The following is a 14,616-nucleotide window of genomic DNA, read 5'->3' on the forward strand; positions in this document are numbered from 1 at the left end:
GAGAAAGAGAGGGAGGGGGTGGAGAAAGAGAGGGAGGGGGTGGAGAAAGAGATGGGGAGGGGGTGGAGAAAGAGATGTGGAGGGGTGGAGAAAGAGATGGGGAGGGGGTGGAGAAAGAGAGGGAGGGGGTGGAGAAAGAGAGGGAGGGGGTGGAGAAAGAGAGGGAGGGGGGTGGAGAAAGAGAGGGAGGGGGTGGAGAAAGAGAGGGGAGGGTGGAGAAAGAGAGGGAGGGGGTGGAGAAAGAGAGGAAGGGGGGTGGAGAAAGAGAGGAAGGGGGTGGAGAAAGAGAGGGAGGGGGATGGAGAAAGAGAGGGAGGGGGGATAGACCCATGGAGAAAGAGAGGGAGGGGGGTGGCGAAAGAGAGGGAGGGGGGTGGAGAAAGATGGGGGAGGGGGTGGAGAAAGAGAGGGAGGGGTGGAGAAAGAGAGGAAGGGTGGTGGAGAAAGAGAGGGAGGGGGTGGAGAAAGAGAGGGAGGGGGTGGAGAAAGAGAGGGAGGGGGTGGAGAAAGAGAGGGAGGGGGGTGGAGAAAGAGAGGGAGGGGGTGGAGAAAGAGAGGGAGGGGGGTGGAGAAAGAGAGGGAGGGGGGTGGAGAAAGAGAGGGAGGGGTGGAGAAAGAGAGGGAGGGGGTGGAGAAAGAGAGGGAGGGGGGTGGAGAAAGAGAGGGAGGGGGGTGGAGAAAGAGAGGGAGGGGGTGGAGAAAGAGAGGGAGGGGGGTGGAGAAAGAGAGGGAGGGGGTGGAGAAAGAGAGGAAGGGGGTGGAGAAAGAGAGGGAGGGGGTGGAGAAAGAGAGGGAGGGGGTGGAGAAAGAGAGGAAGGGGGGTGGAGAAAGAGAGGGAGGGGGGTGGAGAAAGAGAGGGAGGGGGGTGGAGAAAGAGAGGGAGGGGGTGGAGAAAGAGAGGAGAGGGGTGGAGAAAGAGAGGGAGGGGGTGGAGAAAGAGAGGGAGGGGGGTGGAGAAAGAGAGGGAGGGGGGTGGAGAAAGAGAGGGAGGGGGTGGAGAAAGAGAGGAAGGGGGGTGGAGAAAGAGAGGGAGGGGTGGAGAAAGAGAGGGAGGGGGGTGGAGAAAGAGAGGGAGGGGGGTGGAGAAAGAGAGGGAGGGGGTGGAGAAAGAGAGGGAGGGGGTGGAGAAAGAGAGGGAGGGGGTGGAGAAAGAGAGGGGGGGTGGAGAAAGAGAGGGAGGGGGTGGAGAAAGAGAGGGAGGGGGGTGGAGAAAGAGAGGGAGGGGTGGAGAAAGAGAGGGAGGGGGTGGAGAAAGAGAGGGAGGGGTGGAGAAAGAGAGGGAGGGGGGTGGAGAAAGAGAGGGAGGGGGGTGGAGAAAGAGAGGGAGGGGGTGGAGAAAGAGAGGGAGGGGTGGAGAAAGAGAGGGGGGGGTGGAGAAAGAGAGGGAGGGGTGGAGAAAGAGAGGGAGGGGGGTGGAGAAAGAAAGGGAGTGGGGTGGAGAAAGAGAGGGAGGGGGGTGGAGAAAGAGAGGGAGGGGGGTGGAGAAAGAGAGGGAGGGAGTGGAAAAGAAACAACCAGAAAAAAAGTTGGGAAAGTGAGTAGGACGGAGGAAGGAGGAAATAGGAAATGGGGTGAACAGGCAGGAAGAGGGAGAGAAAGAAGGAAATAGGAAATGGGATCCTTTTCAATTTACGTCTTCATTCTGATCATGTTGTTGGTGTCTGAAGATTCCTCTCATTTATCTAAGTGATGACATTTCCCCTTACTTCCTTTAAAATGATAAAATCAGCTTAGGCTTTTTTGTGGGGCTTAATGACAGCCTACTATAAACTACACCAATCTGTTATGTGGGGCTTAATGACAGCCTACTATAAACTACACCAATCTGTTATGTGGGGCTTAATGACAGCCTACTGTAAACTACACCAATCTGTTATGTGGGGCTTAATGACAGCCTACTATAAACTACACCAATCTGTTATGTGGGGCTTAATGACAGCCTACTTACTGTAAACTACACCAATCTGTTATGTGGGGCTTAATGACAGCCTACTATAAACTACACCAATCTGTTATATGGGGCTTAATGACAGCCTACTATAAACTACACCAATCTGTTATGTGGGGATTAATGACAGCCTACTATAAACTACACCAATCTGTTATGTGGGGATTAATGACAGCCTACTTACTGTAAACTACACCAATCTGTTATGTGGGGCTTAATGACAGCCTACTTACTGTAAACTACACCAATCTGTTATGTGGGGCTTAATGACAGCCTACTATAAACTACACCAATCTGTTATGTGGGGCTTAATGACAGCCTACTATAAACTACACCAATCTGTTATGTGGGGCTTAATGACAGCCTACTATAAACTACACCAATCTGTTATGTGGGGCTTAATGACAGTCTACTATAAACTACACCAAGCCGATTGCCTCACCCTCGATGTGTTAGGCCCCAACGCTCCACAGCCACACACACACACACGCACACGCACACACGCACACACATACACAAACATGCGCGCACACACACACACACTCACATATATTATACACACAAACATTTTAAGAGGTTTTTCTGTAATGACCAGAGTTTAAGGAGCAAGTTGTTTACATTTAAATCCATTTGACTTTGTCCCAGCCCTGCCGAATTACCATCCCCTGTCCTTGAGAAGACGAGAGGAAAACTGTTGAAGATAGAGAACTGAGGATCAGAAAATATGTGTGGTTTTGTCTGTAGGGCTCTGGTGCAGAGAGGAAACATAGTGATTTATAATCCCAGATGTGATGTTAACTTCATGAGTTAGGTGTGTTGGGAACAGTGCAGATGTTCTTTCAGTATTTCAGTTTCTCTAAACTCAAAAACCTGAGACATGACAGACGTGTGCATTTTACTGCAATATTCTTTCTTTGAGATTCTTGCCCATAGACATCATGTCACTCAATTAAAATTGGGATTTCTTATGTTCTTGCCATTGATTTAGTTTTAAAACCAACAACAACTAGATTGTGGAATACAGACCTGCCATGGTTCTCTCTCCTGTTATATCATCTAATTCATTCATCTCTCTCATTAAATCTCTCAGACCTTTCAGTAAAGATTCCTAAATATTGTATCTCTAAGCCTGCGCCTTCCCTCTTGTCTGGCCATGTACAGTCCACACAGACATACAGTCTGGTACTACAGTCTGGTACTACGGTCTGGTACTACGGTCCGGTACTACGGTCCGGCACTACGGTCCGGCACTACGGTCCGGCACTACGGTCCGGTACTACGGTCCGGCACTACGGTCCGGTACTACGGTCTGGTACTACGGTCCGGTACTACGGTCCGGCACTACGGTCCGGCACTACGGTCCGGCACTACGGTCCGGCACTACGGTCCGGTACTACGGTCCGGCACTACGGTCCGGTACTACGGTCTGGTACTACGGTCCGGTACTACGGTCCGGTACTACGGTCCGGTACTACGGTCCGGTACTACGGTCCGGTACTACGGTCTGGTACTACGGTCCGGTACTACGGTCTGGTACTACGGTCCGGTACTACGGTCCGGTACTACGGTCTGGTACTACGGTCCGGTACTACGGTCTGGTACTACGGTCCGGCACTACGGTCCGGTACTACGGTCTGGTACTACGGTCCGGTACTACGGTCCGGTACTACGGTCCGGTACTACGGTCCGGTACTACGGTCTGGTACTACGGTCCGGTACTACGGTCCGGTACTACGGTCTGGTACTACGGTGTTTCTATACGGATACCTTGGGACACTAGCAGGCCTTACTGACACACACCCCTGATGTTTCATGTTGCTCTTTGGTTGAGATTCAAAGTATGAAACTATGGATGAGATTACATTTCCCTCTTATATTAAATTACCTCTACGGTTCTTTACTAAAGCGCTCAATGGATGTGTGTGTGTGTGTGTGTGTGTGTGTGTGTGTGTGTGTGTGTGTGTGTGTGTTTATACAACGGGTGGGTTTTATCCTGGATGCTGATTGGTTCAAATTGCTTTCCAGCCAGTGATTCTTCCACAAGGCTATGATGTTAAAATGACCATTTACTCTGTTCCATCTGACTGTGCAATCCACTGTCTCATCTCCACTATAAAAGCATCTAGACATGATCTCACATTTCTTTCAGACTAGCATTTGGTTTGCAACAGCAGAGATTTGTCTAAACCTTGTTGTCTGTCTCTCTGTCCTTCGCAACATCCTTTCAGTAGTGAAACGTGTCCGAATGAGACAGACAGCAAGTTGAGCTGGTTGTCATAGCAACATACAAAAACTTTCAGTTGACTGGCTAAATCAATACTTTGTTTGTGAAAAACAAAAAGTGAACGAGTGTGAAATGTATTTTTTTTTAAATCTTTTTCTGCCGCATGACTATGGATGAATGGGAGAGATAGAGAAAGTGATGCAATACCCAGGTATTTGGTGGATACTGCCCTGAATGACCAAGAGAAAAGCCCCAATGAAGAAAACACAGTTAAGAATGCAAGCTGGGCTGTGCGACGCTTCGAGGGCTGTCTAGCAGAGGAGACAAAAGGTAGTCGACTTCAAAACTGTCACTAAGGAGGAGTTTAACATCCTTCTCCAGCAGCTTAATGGAAGAGTGGGAGCAGTACAGCATGAGTTAGCTACCTGGGACTCCGTAGAGGGCTCAACCGGTTTCTAAATGACCCACCCATCGGTCGCAGCTTGTGTCTTATGAAAGACACCGAATTTACCATCTCCAAAACTTGTATTTCTGGGCAACTTGAAATAGCTAATATGGCAAGGAAAATATATCACAAACAGCCACCCTCCCATCACCGATAAGGACATGACTCAAAAACTCCCACACTAAGAATCTCCGTACAACAAAGGGGATGGTTCAGAAAGCGTGGTCAACCTCCAGTAACATCCGGGTCAAAGTGTGGTCAACCTCCAGTTACATCTGGGTCAAAGTGTGGTCAACCTCCAGTTACATCTGGGTCAAAGTGTGGTCAACCTCCAGTTACATCTGGGTCAAAGTGTGGTCAACCTCCAGTTACATCTGGGTCAAAGTGTGGTCAACCTCCAGTTACATCTGGGTCAAAGTGTGGTCAACCTCCAGTTACATCTGGGTCAAAGCGTGGTCAACCTCCAGTTACATCTGGGTCAAAGTGTGGTCAACCTCCAGTTACATCTGGGTCAAAGTGTGGTCAACCTCCAGTTACATCTGGGTCAAAGTGTGGTCAACCTCCAGTTACATCTGGGTCAAAGCGTGGTCAACCTCCAGTTACATCTGGGTCAAAGTGTGGTCAACCTCCAGTTACATCTGGGTCAAAGTGTGGTCAACCTCCAGTTACATCTGGGTCAAAGTGTGGTCAACCTCCAGTTACATCTGGGTCAAAGTGTGGTCAACCTCCAGTTACATCCGGGTCAAAGTGTGGTCAACCTCCAGTTACATCCGGGTCAAAGTGTGGTCAACCTCCAGTTACATCCGGGTCAAAGTGTGGTCAACCTCCAGTTACATCCGGGTCAAAGTGTGGTCAACCTCCAGTTACATCTGGGTCAAAGTGTGGTCAACCTCCAGTTACATCCGGGTCAAAGTGTGGTCAACCTCCAGTTACATCTGGGTCAAAGTGTGGTCCACCTCCAGTTACATCTGGGTCAAAGCGTGGTCAACCTCCAGTTACATCTGGGTCAAAGTGTGGGTGACCTCCAGTTACATCTGGGTCAAAGTGTGGTCAACCTCCAGTTACATCTGGGTCAAAGTGTGGTCAACCTCCAGTTACATCTGGGTCAAAGCGTGGTCAACCTCCAGTTACATCTGGGTCAAAGTGTGGGTGACCTCCAGTTACATCTGGGTCAAAGTGTGGTCAACCTCCAGTTACATCTGGGTCAAAGTGTGGTCAACCTCCAGTTACATCTGGGTCAAAGTGTGGACAACCTCCAGTTACATCCGGGTCAAAGTGTGGTCAACCTCCAGTTACATCCGGGTCAAAGTGTGGTCAACCTCCAGTTACATCTGGGTCAAAGTGTGGTCAACCTCCAGTTACATCCGGGTCAAAGTGTGGTCAACCTCCAGTTACATCTGGGTCAAAGTGTGGTCAACCTCCAGTTACATCCGGGTCAAAGTGTGGTCAACCTCCAGTTACATCTGGGTCAAAGTGTGGTCAACCTCCAGTTACATCTGGGTCAAAGTGTGGTCAACCTCCAGTTACATCTGGGTCAAAGCGTGGTCAACCTCCAGTTACATCCGGGTCAAAGTGTGGTCAACCTCCAGTTACATCTGGGTCAAAGCGTGGTCAACCTCCAGTTACATCTGGGTCAAAGTGTGGTCAACCTCCAGTTACATCTGGGTCAAAGTGTGGTCGACCTCCAGTTACATCTGGGTCAAAGCGTGGTCGACCTCCAGTTACATCTGGGTCAAAGTGTGTGTGACCTCCAGTTACATCCGGGTCAAAGTGTGGGTGAACTCCAGTTGCATCTGGGTCAAAGTGTGGTCAACCTCCAGTTACATCTGGGTCAAAGTGTGTGTGACCTCCAGTTACATCTGGGTCAAAGTGTGGGTGACCTCCAGTTACATCCGGGTCAAAGTGTGGTCCACCTCCAGTTACATCCGGGTCAAAGTGTGGTCCACCTCCAGTTACATCTGGGTCAAAGTGTGAGCGACCTCCAGTTACATCTGGGTCAAAGTGTGGGTGACCTCCAGTTACATCTGGGTCAAAGTGTGGGTGACCTCCAGTTACATCTGGGTCAAAGTGTGGTCGACCTCCAGTTACATCTGGGTCAAAGTGTGGTCAACCTTCAGTTACATCTGGGTCAAAGTGTGGTCAACCTCCAGTTACATCTGGGTCAAAGAGGAAACGAGGGGAACAGACAACTAAAGCCCAACTCATTCCTGATAAAAACAGAGGGGAATGGTAGTCTGTTCATCGTCTGTTGGTGTTACTGGAAAACAATATTATGACAACACATTCTCTCTCTCAGATACGACACTCTCGCACATAACGAGATGACGAAGAATCCTCTAGACCCAAGGAAGAGGGGCAGGGTGTCCAAGACGGTGGGATCGCTGGAGAAATATCTATCGAAATGGCCGAAGAATCTCCCCCACGTTTTATCTCCACCCAAGGACAGGTAGAGTGTATCGGGGACTCGATCCGGTACACGTCAGAGCCGATGGGAGTGAACAATCGCTCCATAGTTACTGATGGGCGAGGGCGCTGATAGAGAGAAAATGCTGGAGCAACATCCTGGCTGAAAACAAAGAGAAAATCGCAGCACCATCAACACCCACAAGCCTGAAGGAAGACAGCAGTACGAGTAGCAAAGACCCCTACAGATATTTCAACCAATCCAGGGCAATATACAGATGCATGTGACATACAAATAAGTAGCTAGCTATCTCAGCTGTGGTGGATAACAACGATAATGTATGGTTTCATTAATTAAAATAGGTTCAAATGAATGTTATGGCTTGTCTTTCAGTGTCCTGACGAGAGAGTACATTTTCTATGCCAGGTGAAATCCCACATTATTAGCTCATTGTTCTGGATATATCCAAATCAACGTCACTAGAGAAGAGCAACTTTGCTGTTATTCTGGCTGCACTGTTTGGTATGACTGTGTTAGCTGTAGTTGTTTACCTGTAGCTAGCTAGCAAGAGATAAGAACGTTGTCAGGCAGCATGGCAACAGAAGATTTCCAACCAACGACCATAGATACTGTCGTGACTGTACTTTCATTACTTTCATTAATCTGATTACTGTTATTCATTCAGTCCACTTACTATGTTTTAATTGTTACTCAATTTAAATTAATCATGTAACAATTAATTTCATTGGCATTTGGGGCACCACGGACAGTCCTGACAACACAAAACAAAAATATTTAAGACTGGGTCACTTCTCTGGCAACCTAACTGATAAAATGAACAACCAGTCGGGCTTGGGTAGCAAGCCTAGATTTGTGTCAGGACTACATCTCGTGTAAAGATGAAAAAATGTCAATCATTATTTTAATATGTTGGTAATTCATTGTATAGAAGTGATACTGCCCTCAAAAGCTGGTGTGTGTGTGTGTGTGCGTGTGTGTTTGCGTGTTGTCGCAGAGCATTTTACCTGTGCTACTACAGGGGATATCGGAGTGTTTTATCTGACTTCATGGCTGTGAGCTGCAGCAGAAGCCCTTTAATCCCACTGCAATCACCTCATGGCTGATTAAAACCATGGAGCCACGGTGGAGGATGGAGAGGGAGGGGGAGAGATGGAGGGGGAGGAGAAGGAGGAGAAGGAAGAGGAGAGATGGTGGGGGAGGAGGAGGAGAGATGGAGGAAAAGGAGGAGAGATGGAGGGGGAAGAGAAGGAAGAGGAGAGATGGTGGGGGGAGGAGGAGGAGGAGAAGGAAGAGGAGAGATGGAGGGGGAGGAGGGGGAGAGATGGAGGAAAAGGAGGAGAGATGGAGGGGGAAGAGAAGGAAGAGGAGAGATGGTGGGGGAGGAGGAGGAGGAGGAGAAGGAAGAGGAGAGATGGTGGGGGGAGGAGGAGGAGGAGGAGGAGGAGGAGAAGGAAGAGGAGAGATGGTGGGGGGAGGAGGAGGAGAGATGGAGGAAAAGGAGGAGGAGAGAAGGAAGGGGGAGGAGGAGGAGGAAAGATGGAGGGGGAGGAGGAGGAGGAGGAGGAGAGATGGAGGGGAGGAGGAGGGGAGATGAGTGGAGCGGAGGAGGAGAGATGGAGGGGGAGGAGGAGGAGGAGAGATGGAGGAAAAGGAGGAGGAGAGATGAAAGGGGAGGAGGAGGAGGAGAGATGGAGGGGGGAGGAGGTGGAGGAGGAGGAGGAGAGATGGAGGGGGAGGAGGAGGAGAGATGAGTGGAGCGGAGGAGGAGAGATGGAGGGGGGAGGAGGAGGAGAGATGGAGGGGGAGGAGGAGAGATGGAGGGGGGAGGAGAGATGGAAGGGGGAGGAGGAGGGGAGGAAGAGGAGAGATGGAGAGATGGAGAGGGGAGGAGGAGGAAGAGAGATGAGGGGGGAGGAGGAGGAGAGATGGAGGGGGAGGAGGAGGAAAGCTAGGGGGAGAGATGGAGGGGGAGAGATGGAGGGGAGGAGGAGGAGGGGGAGAGATGGAAGGGGGAGGAGGAAAGGGAGGGGGAGAGATGGAGGGGGGAGGGGGAGAGATGGAAGGGAAGGAGGGGGAGAGATGGAGGGGGGAGGGGGAGAGATGGAGGGGGAGGGGGAGAGATGGAGGGGGAGAGATGGAAGGGGGAGGAGGAGGAAAGGGAGGGGGAGAGATGGAGGGACAGCTTTTGTCAGTGTCCTTCACACATCACATAACAATCCTAAAGTTTGGAGCAAAGAAAAGCATAATAACAAATGCGCGCACACACACACACACACACACACACACACACACACATGCAAACACACGCAAACACACACACGCAAACACACACACAAGCACACGCATGACTGGTTTTAAGACTGAAAATGCGATTACACCCATCATCTAAAAGTTTGGTTGGATGCATTTATCAAAATATTCTACATCAGCCTGGCAACAGAAACCAAAATATCCAAATCAGCATCTGAGGCGTTGGTATCCTACTGAGGCTGGGTCACATCAGCAGAAATGTCATTAATTAGGGGGATATGAGAAGGGGTGTAGTAACGCAAACAAAACAACTATTCATTAATCATTCCATACATGCAGTCATGCACCCGGCTACAGAGTCTCAGAGAGAGGGGGGGTAAGTTAGGGGGGAGGGAAAGGGGGATACCTAGTCAGTTGTACAACTGAATGTATTCAAATTTAACCCAACCCCTCTTAATCAATATCCACATCTTCGGCTCCCGGGGACCAGTGGGTTAACTGCCTTGTTCAGGGGCAGAACGACAGATTTTTACCTCGTCGGCTCGGGGATTCGATCCAGCAACCTTTCGGTTACTGGCCCAATGCTCTAACCACTAGGCTACCTGCCGCCCACAGAGATAGTGAGTCTCAGAGAGGGGGGGGGGGGATAAGTTAGGGAGTAGGAGAGGGAGAGATAGTGAGTTTGTGACATTCACTGAGTGAGGTTAGAGAGAAACAGAGACAGAGAATGTGATTGTTATCTAACACCTGGTGTTCCTGGCTGTGATGGTTCATGAGAGAGGCCCATAGTGTTGTGTTCTGTATCTAACACACCATTCATCATCATCATCACCAGCCCAGCTAATGAAGAACATCGTCTGACAACCAGACTAGTGCACAGAGGAGAGGGTGACACACACACACACACACAGAGGAAGGAGAGACACGTGAACAGTAGAGTGGTGTAGGTCTAATGGGGCCTGAACGGTAGCTGCTTAACGAGGAGAGCTAACAGGTGCTTCTCATTAAGGCCAGAAGAAAGGAGGAGCGGAGAGAGAGAAGAAAAACAGATGTGCTGATATTCCTGTGTTCGTCATTAGTGTCTGCTGGACTGGTGTTATTGAAGACTCAGCCTCTCTCCTCTCCCGTCCTCTTCCCTCTTTCCCCCCTCTCCCTCTCTCTGCTCCTCTCCCCTTTTCCCTCTCTCCTCCTCCTCTCTCTTCCTCTTTCCTCCCTCCCTCTTCCCTCCTCTCCCTCTCCACCCTTCTTCCCTCTTATCCTCCTCACCCCTTCCCTCTCTCCTCCCTTCTCTCCCTCTCCTTCCTTCTCTCCCTCTCCTCCTCCTCTCCTCCTCTCCCCTTGCCTCTTCTCTCTCTCCTCCTCTCCCTCTCTTCTTCCCTCTTTCCCTCTTTTTCCCTCTAGAATGAACAACCACGCACGCACACACACACACACACACAGGATTGTGTACACATACGCACGCGGGCACACACAAATACACACAGACACACCTTTTCATGACGGATGTCTCTCCTCTTCCAAGGCCAGGCATTTACATTATGCCTCACCTGTCCTAATGAGCCAGCTGGCTCTCGCCCCCCTGCTAACCCTCGCCCCCCTGCCGCTGCACATGGAGACCTCCACAGCATTAACCATTAACTCGAACCGCGCCTATGCACACAGGAGAGAGGGGGTAGGGGTTCTCATGAAACATGTTGAGCCCCGACAGAATGAATGACAGTGATGTATTGATTTGTCAGAGGATCTCAGTAGTTCCACTAGGCCACCAGGGCTATGTGTAGGGAAGGATGGAGAGGGAAGGATGGAGGTAGGGGGAGAGAGAGTATGGAGTAGGGAGGGGGAGGGAGGGAGGGAAGGAAAGGGAAGGAAAGAGGTAGGGAGAGAGAGCGTATGGAGTAGGGAGGGGGGGAGGGAGGGATGGAGAGGGAAGGAAAGAGGTAGGGAGAGAGAGAAGTATGGAGTAGGGGAGGGGGAGGGAGGGATGGAGAGGGAATGAAAGAGGTAGGGAGAGAGAGTATGGAGTAGGGAGGGAGGGAGGGAAGGAAGGAGAGGGAAGGAAAGAGGTAGGGAGAGAGAGAAGTATGGAGTAGGGAGGGGGGAGGGAGGGATGGAGAGGGAATGAAAGAGGTAGGGAGAGAGAGTATGGAGTAGGGAGGGAGGGAGGGAGGGAAGGAAGGAGAGGGAAGGAAAGAGGTAGGGAGAGAGAGGTAGAGGGACAGAGTAGAGAGAGAGGTAGAGGAACAGAGAGTAGAGAGAGGTAGAGGTAGAGGAACAGAGAGTAGAGAGAGGTAGAGGGACAGAGAGTAGAGAGAGAGGTAGAGGGACAGATAGTAGAGAGAGAGAGGTAGAGGGACAGAGAGTAGAGAGAGAGGTAGAGGGACAGAGAGTAGAGAGAGAGGTAGAGGGACAGATAGTAGAGAGAGAGAGGTAGAGGAACAGAGAGTAGAGAGAGGTAGAGGTAGAGGAACAGAGAGTAGAGAGAGGTAGAGGTAGAGGGACAGAGAGTAGAGAGAGAGGTAGAGGGACAGAGAGTAGAGAGAGAGGTAGAGGGACAGATAGTAGAGAGAGAGAGGTAGAGGGACAGAGAGTAAGAGAGAGAGAGGTAGAGGAACAGAGAGTAGAGAGAGAGAGGTAGAGGAACAGAGAGTAGAAAGAGAGGTAGAGGAACAGAGAGTAGAGAGAGAGGTAGAGGGACAGAGAGTAGAGAGAGAGAGGTAGAGGAACAGAGAGTAGAGAGAGAGGGGTAGAGGGACAGAGAGTAGAGAGAGCGAGAGAGGTAGAGGGACAGAGAGTAGAGAGAGAGAGAGGTAGAGGGACAGAGAGTAGAGAGAGAGAGAGGTAGAGGGACAGAGAGTAGAGAGAGAGAGAGAGTAGAGGGACAGAGAGTAGAGAGAGAGAGAGATAGAGGGACAGAGAGTAGAGAGAGAGGTAGAGGAACAGAGAGTAGAGAGAGAGGTAGAGGGACAGAGAGTAGAGAGAGAGAGGTAGAGGGACAGAGAGTAGAGAGAGAGAGGTAGAGGAACAGAGAGTAGAGAGAGAGAGGTAGAGGGACAGAGAGTAGAGAGAGAAGTAGAGGGACGGGAGAGGGACAGAGAGTAGAGAGAGAGAGGTAGAGGGACAGAGAGTAGAGAGAGAAGTAGAGGGACAGAGAGTAGAGAGAGAAGTAGAGGAACAGAGAGTAGAGAGAGAGGTAGAGGGACAGAGAGTAGAGAGAGAGAGGTAGAGGGACAGAGAGTAGAGAGAGAGAGGTAGAGGGACAGAGAGTAGAGAGAGAGAGGTAGAGGGACAGAGAGTAGAGAGAGAGAGAGGTAGAGGGACAGAGAGTAGAGAGAGAGAGAGGTAGAGGGACAGAGAGTAGAGAGAGAGAGGTAGACGGACAGAGAGTAGAGAGAGAGAGGTAGAGGGACAGAGAGTAGAGAGAGAGGTAGAGGGACAGAGAGTAGAGAGAGAGAGGTAGAGGAACAGAGTAGAGAGAGAGAGGTAGAGGGACAGAGAGTAGAGAGAGAAGTAGAGGAACAGAGAGTAGAGAGAGAGAAGTAGAGGGACAGAGAGTAGAGAGAGAAGTAGAGGGACAGAGAGTAGAGAGAGAAGTAGAGGGACAGAGAGTAGAGAGAGGTAGAGGGACAGAGAGTAGAGAGAGAGAGAGGTAGAGGGACAGAGAGTAGAGAGAGAGAGGTAGAGGGACAGAGAGTAGAGAGAGAGGTAGAGGGACAGAGAGTAGAGAGAGAGAGGGAGAGGGACAGAGAGTAGAGAGAGAGAGGTAGAGGGACAGAGAGTAGAGAGAGAGGTAGAGGGACAGAGAGTAGAGAGAGAAGTAGAGGCACAGAGAGTAGAGAGAGAGGTAGAGGGACAGAGAGTAGAGAGAGAGAGAGGTAGAGGGACAGAGAGTAGAGAGAGAGAGGTAGAGGGACAGAGAGTAGAGAGAGAGAGGTAGAGGGACAGAGAGTAGAGAGAGAGAGGTCGGGGCAGAGAGTAGAGAGAGAGAGAGGTAGAGGGACAGAGAGTAGAGAGAGAGGTAGAGGGACAGAGAGTAGAGAGAGAGAGAGGTAGAGGGACAGAGAGTAGAGAGAGAGGTAGAGGGACAGAGAGTAGAGAGAGAGAGGTAGAGGGACAGAGAGTAGAGAGAGAGGTAGAGGGACAGAGAGTAGAGAGAGAGAGGTAGAGGGACAGAGAGTAGAGAGAGAGGTAGAGGGACAGAGAGTAGAGAGAGAGAGGTAGAGGGACAGAGAGTAGAGAGAGAGAGGTAGAGGGACAGAGAGTAGAGAGAGAGGTAGAGGGACAGAGAGTAGAGGGACAGAGAGTAGAGAGAGAAGTAGAGGAACAGAGAGTAGAGAGAGAGGTAGAGGGACAGAGAGTAGAGAGAGAGGTAGAGGGACAGAGAGTAGAGAGAGAGAGGTAGAGGGACAGAGAGTAGAGAGAGAGAGGTAGAGGGACAGAGAGTAGAGAGAGAGGTAGAGGGACAGAGAGTAGAGAGAGAGGTAGAGGGACAGAGAGTAGAGAGAGAGAGGTAGAGGGACAGAGAGTAGAGAGAGAGAGGTAGAGGGACAGAGAGTAGAGAGAGAGAGGTAGAGGGACAGAGAGTAGAGAGAGAGAGAGGTAGAGGGACAGAGAGTAGAGAGAGAGAGAGGTAGAGGGACAGAGAGTAGAGAGAGCGGTAGAGGGACAGAGAGTAGAGAGAGAGGTAGAGGAACAGAGAGTAAGAGAGAGAGGTAGAGGGACAGAGAGTAGAGAGAGAGGTAGAGGAACAGAGAGTAGAGAGAGAGGTAGAGGAACAGAGAGTAGAGAGAGAGAGGTAGAGGGACAGAGAGTAGAGAGAGAGAGGTAGAGGGACAGAGAGTAGAGAGAGAGAGGTAGAGGGACAGAGAGTGAGAGAGAGAGGTAGAGGGACAGAGAGTAGAGAGAGAGGTAGAGGGACAGAGAGTAGAGAGAGAGAGAGAGGTAGAGGGACAGAGAGTAGAGAGAGAGAGAGAGGTAGAGGGACAGAGAGTAGAGAGAGAGAGAGAGAGGTAGAGGGACAGAGAGTAGAGAGAGAGGTAGAGGGACAGAGAGTAGAGAGAGAAGTAGAGGAACAGAGAGTAGAGAGAGAGAGGTAGAGGGACAGAGAGTAGAGAGAGAAGTAGAGGAACAGAGAGTAGAGAGAGGTAGAGGGACAGAGAGTAGAGAGAGAGAGAGGTAGAGGGACAGAGAGTAGAGAGAGAGAGGTAGAGGGACAGAGAGTAGAGAGAGAGAGGGAGAGGGACAGAGAGTAGAGAGAGAGAGGTAGAGGGACAGAGAGTAGAGAGAGAGAGGTAGAGGGACAGAGAGTAGAGAGAGAGGTAGAGGGA

Source organism: Salmo salar, chromosome ssa09 (genome assembly GCF_905237065.1).
Source record: "Salmo salar chromosome ssa09, Ssal_v3.1, whole genome shotgun sequence".
Classification (NCBI taxonomy): domain Eukaryota; kingdom Metazoa; phylum Chordata; class Actinopteri; order Salmoniformes; family Salmonidae; genus Salmo; species Salmo salar.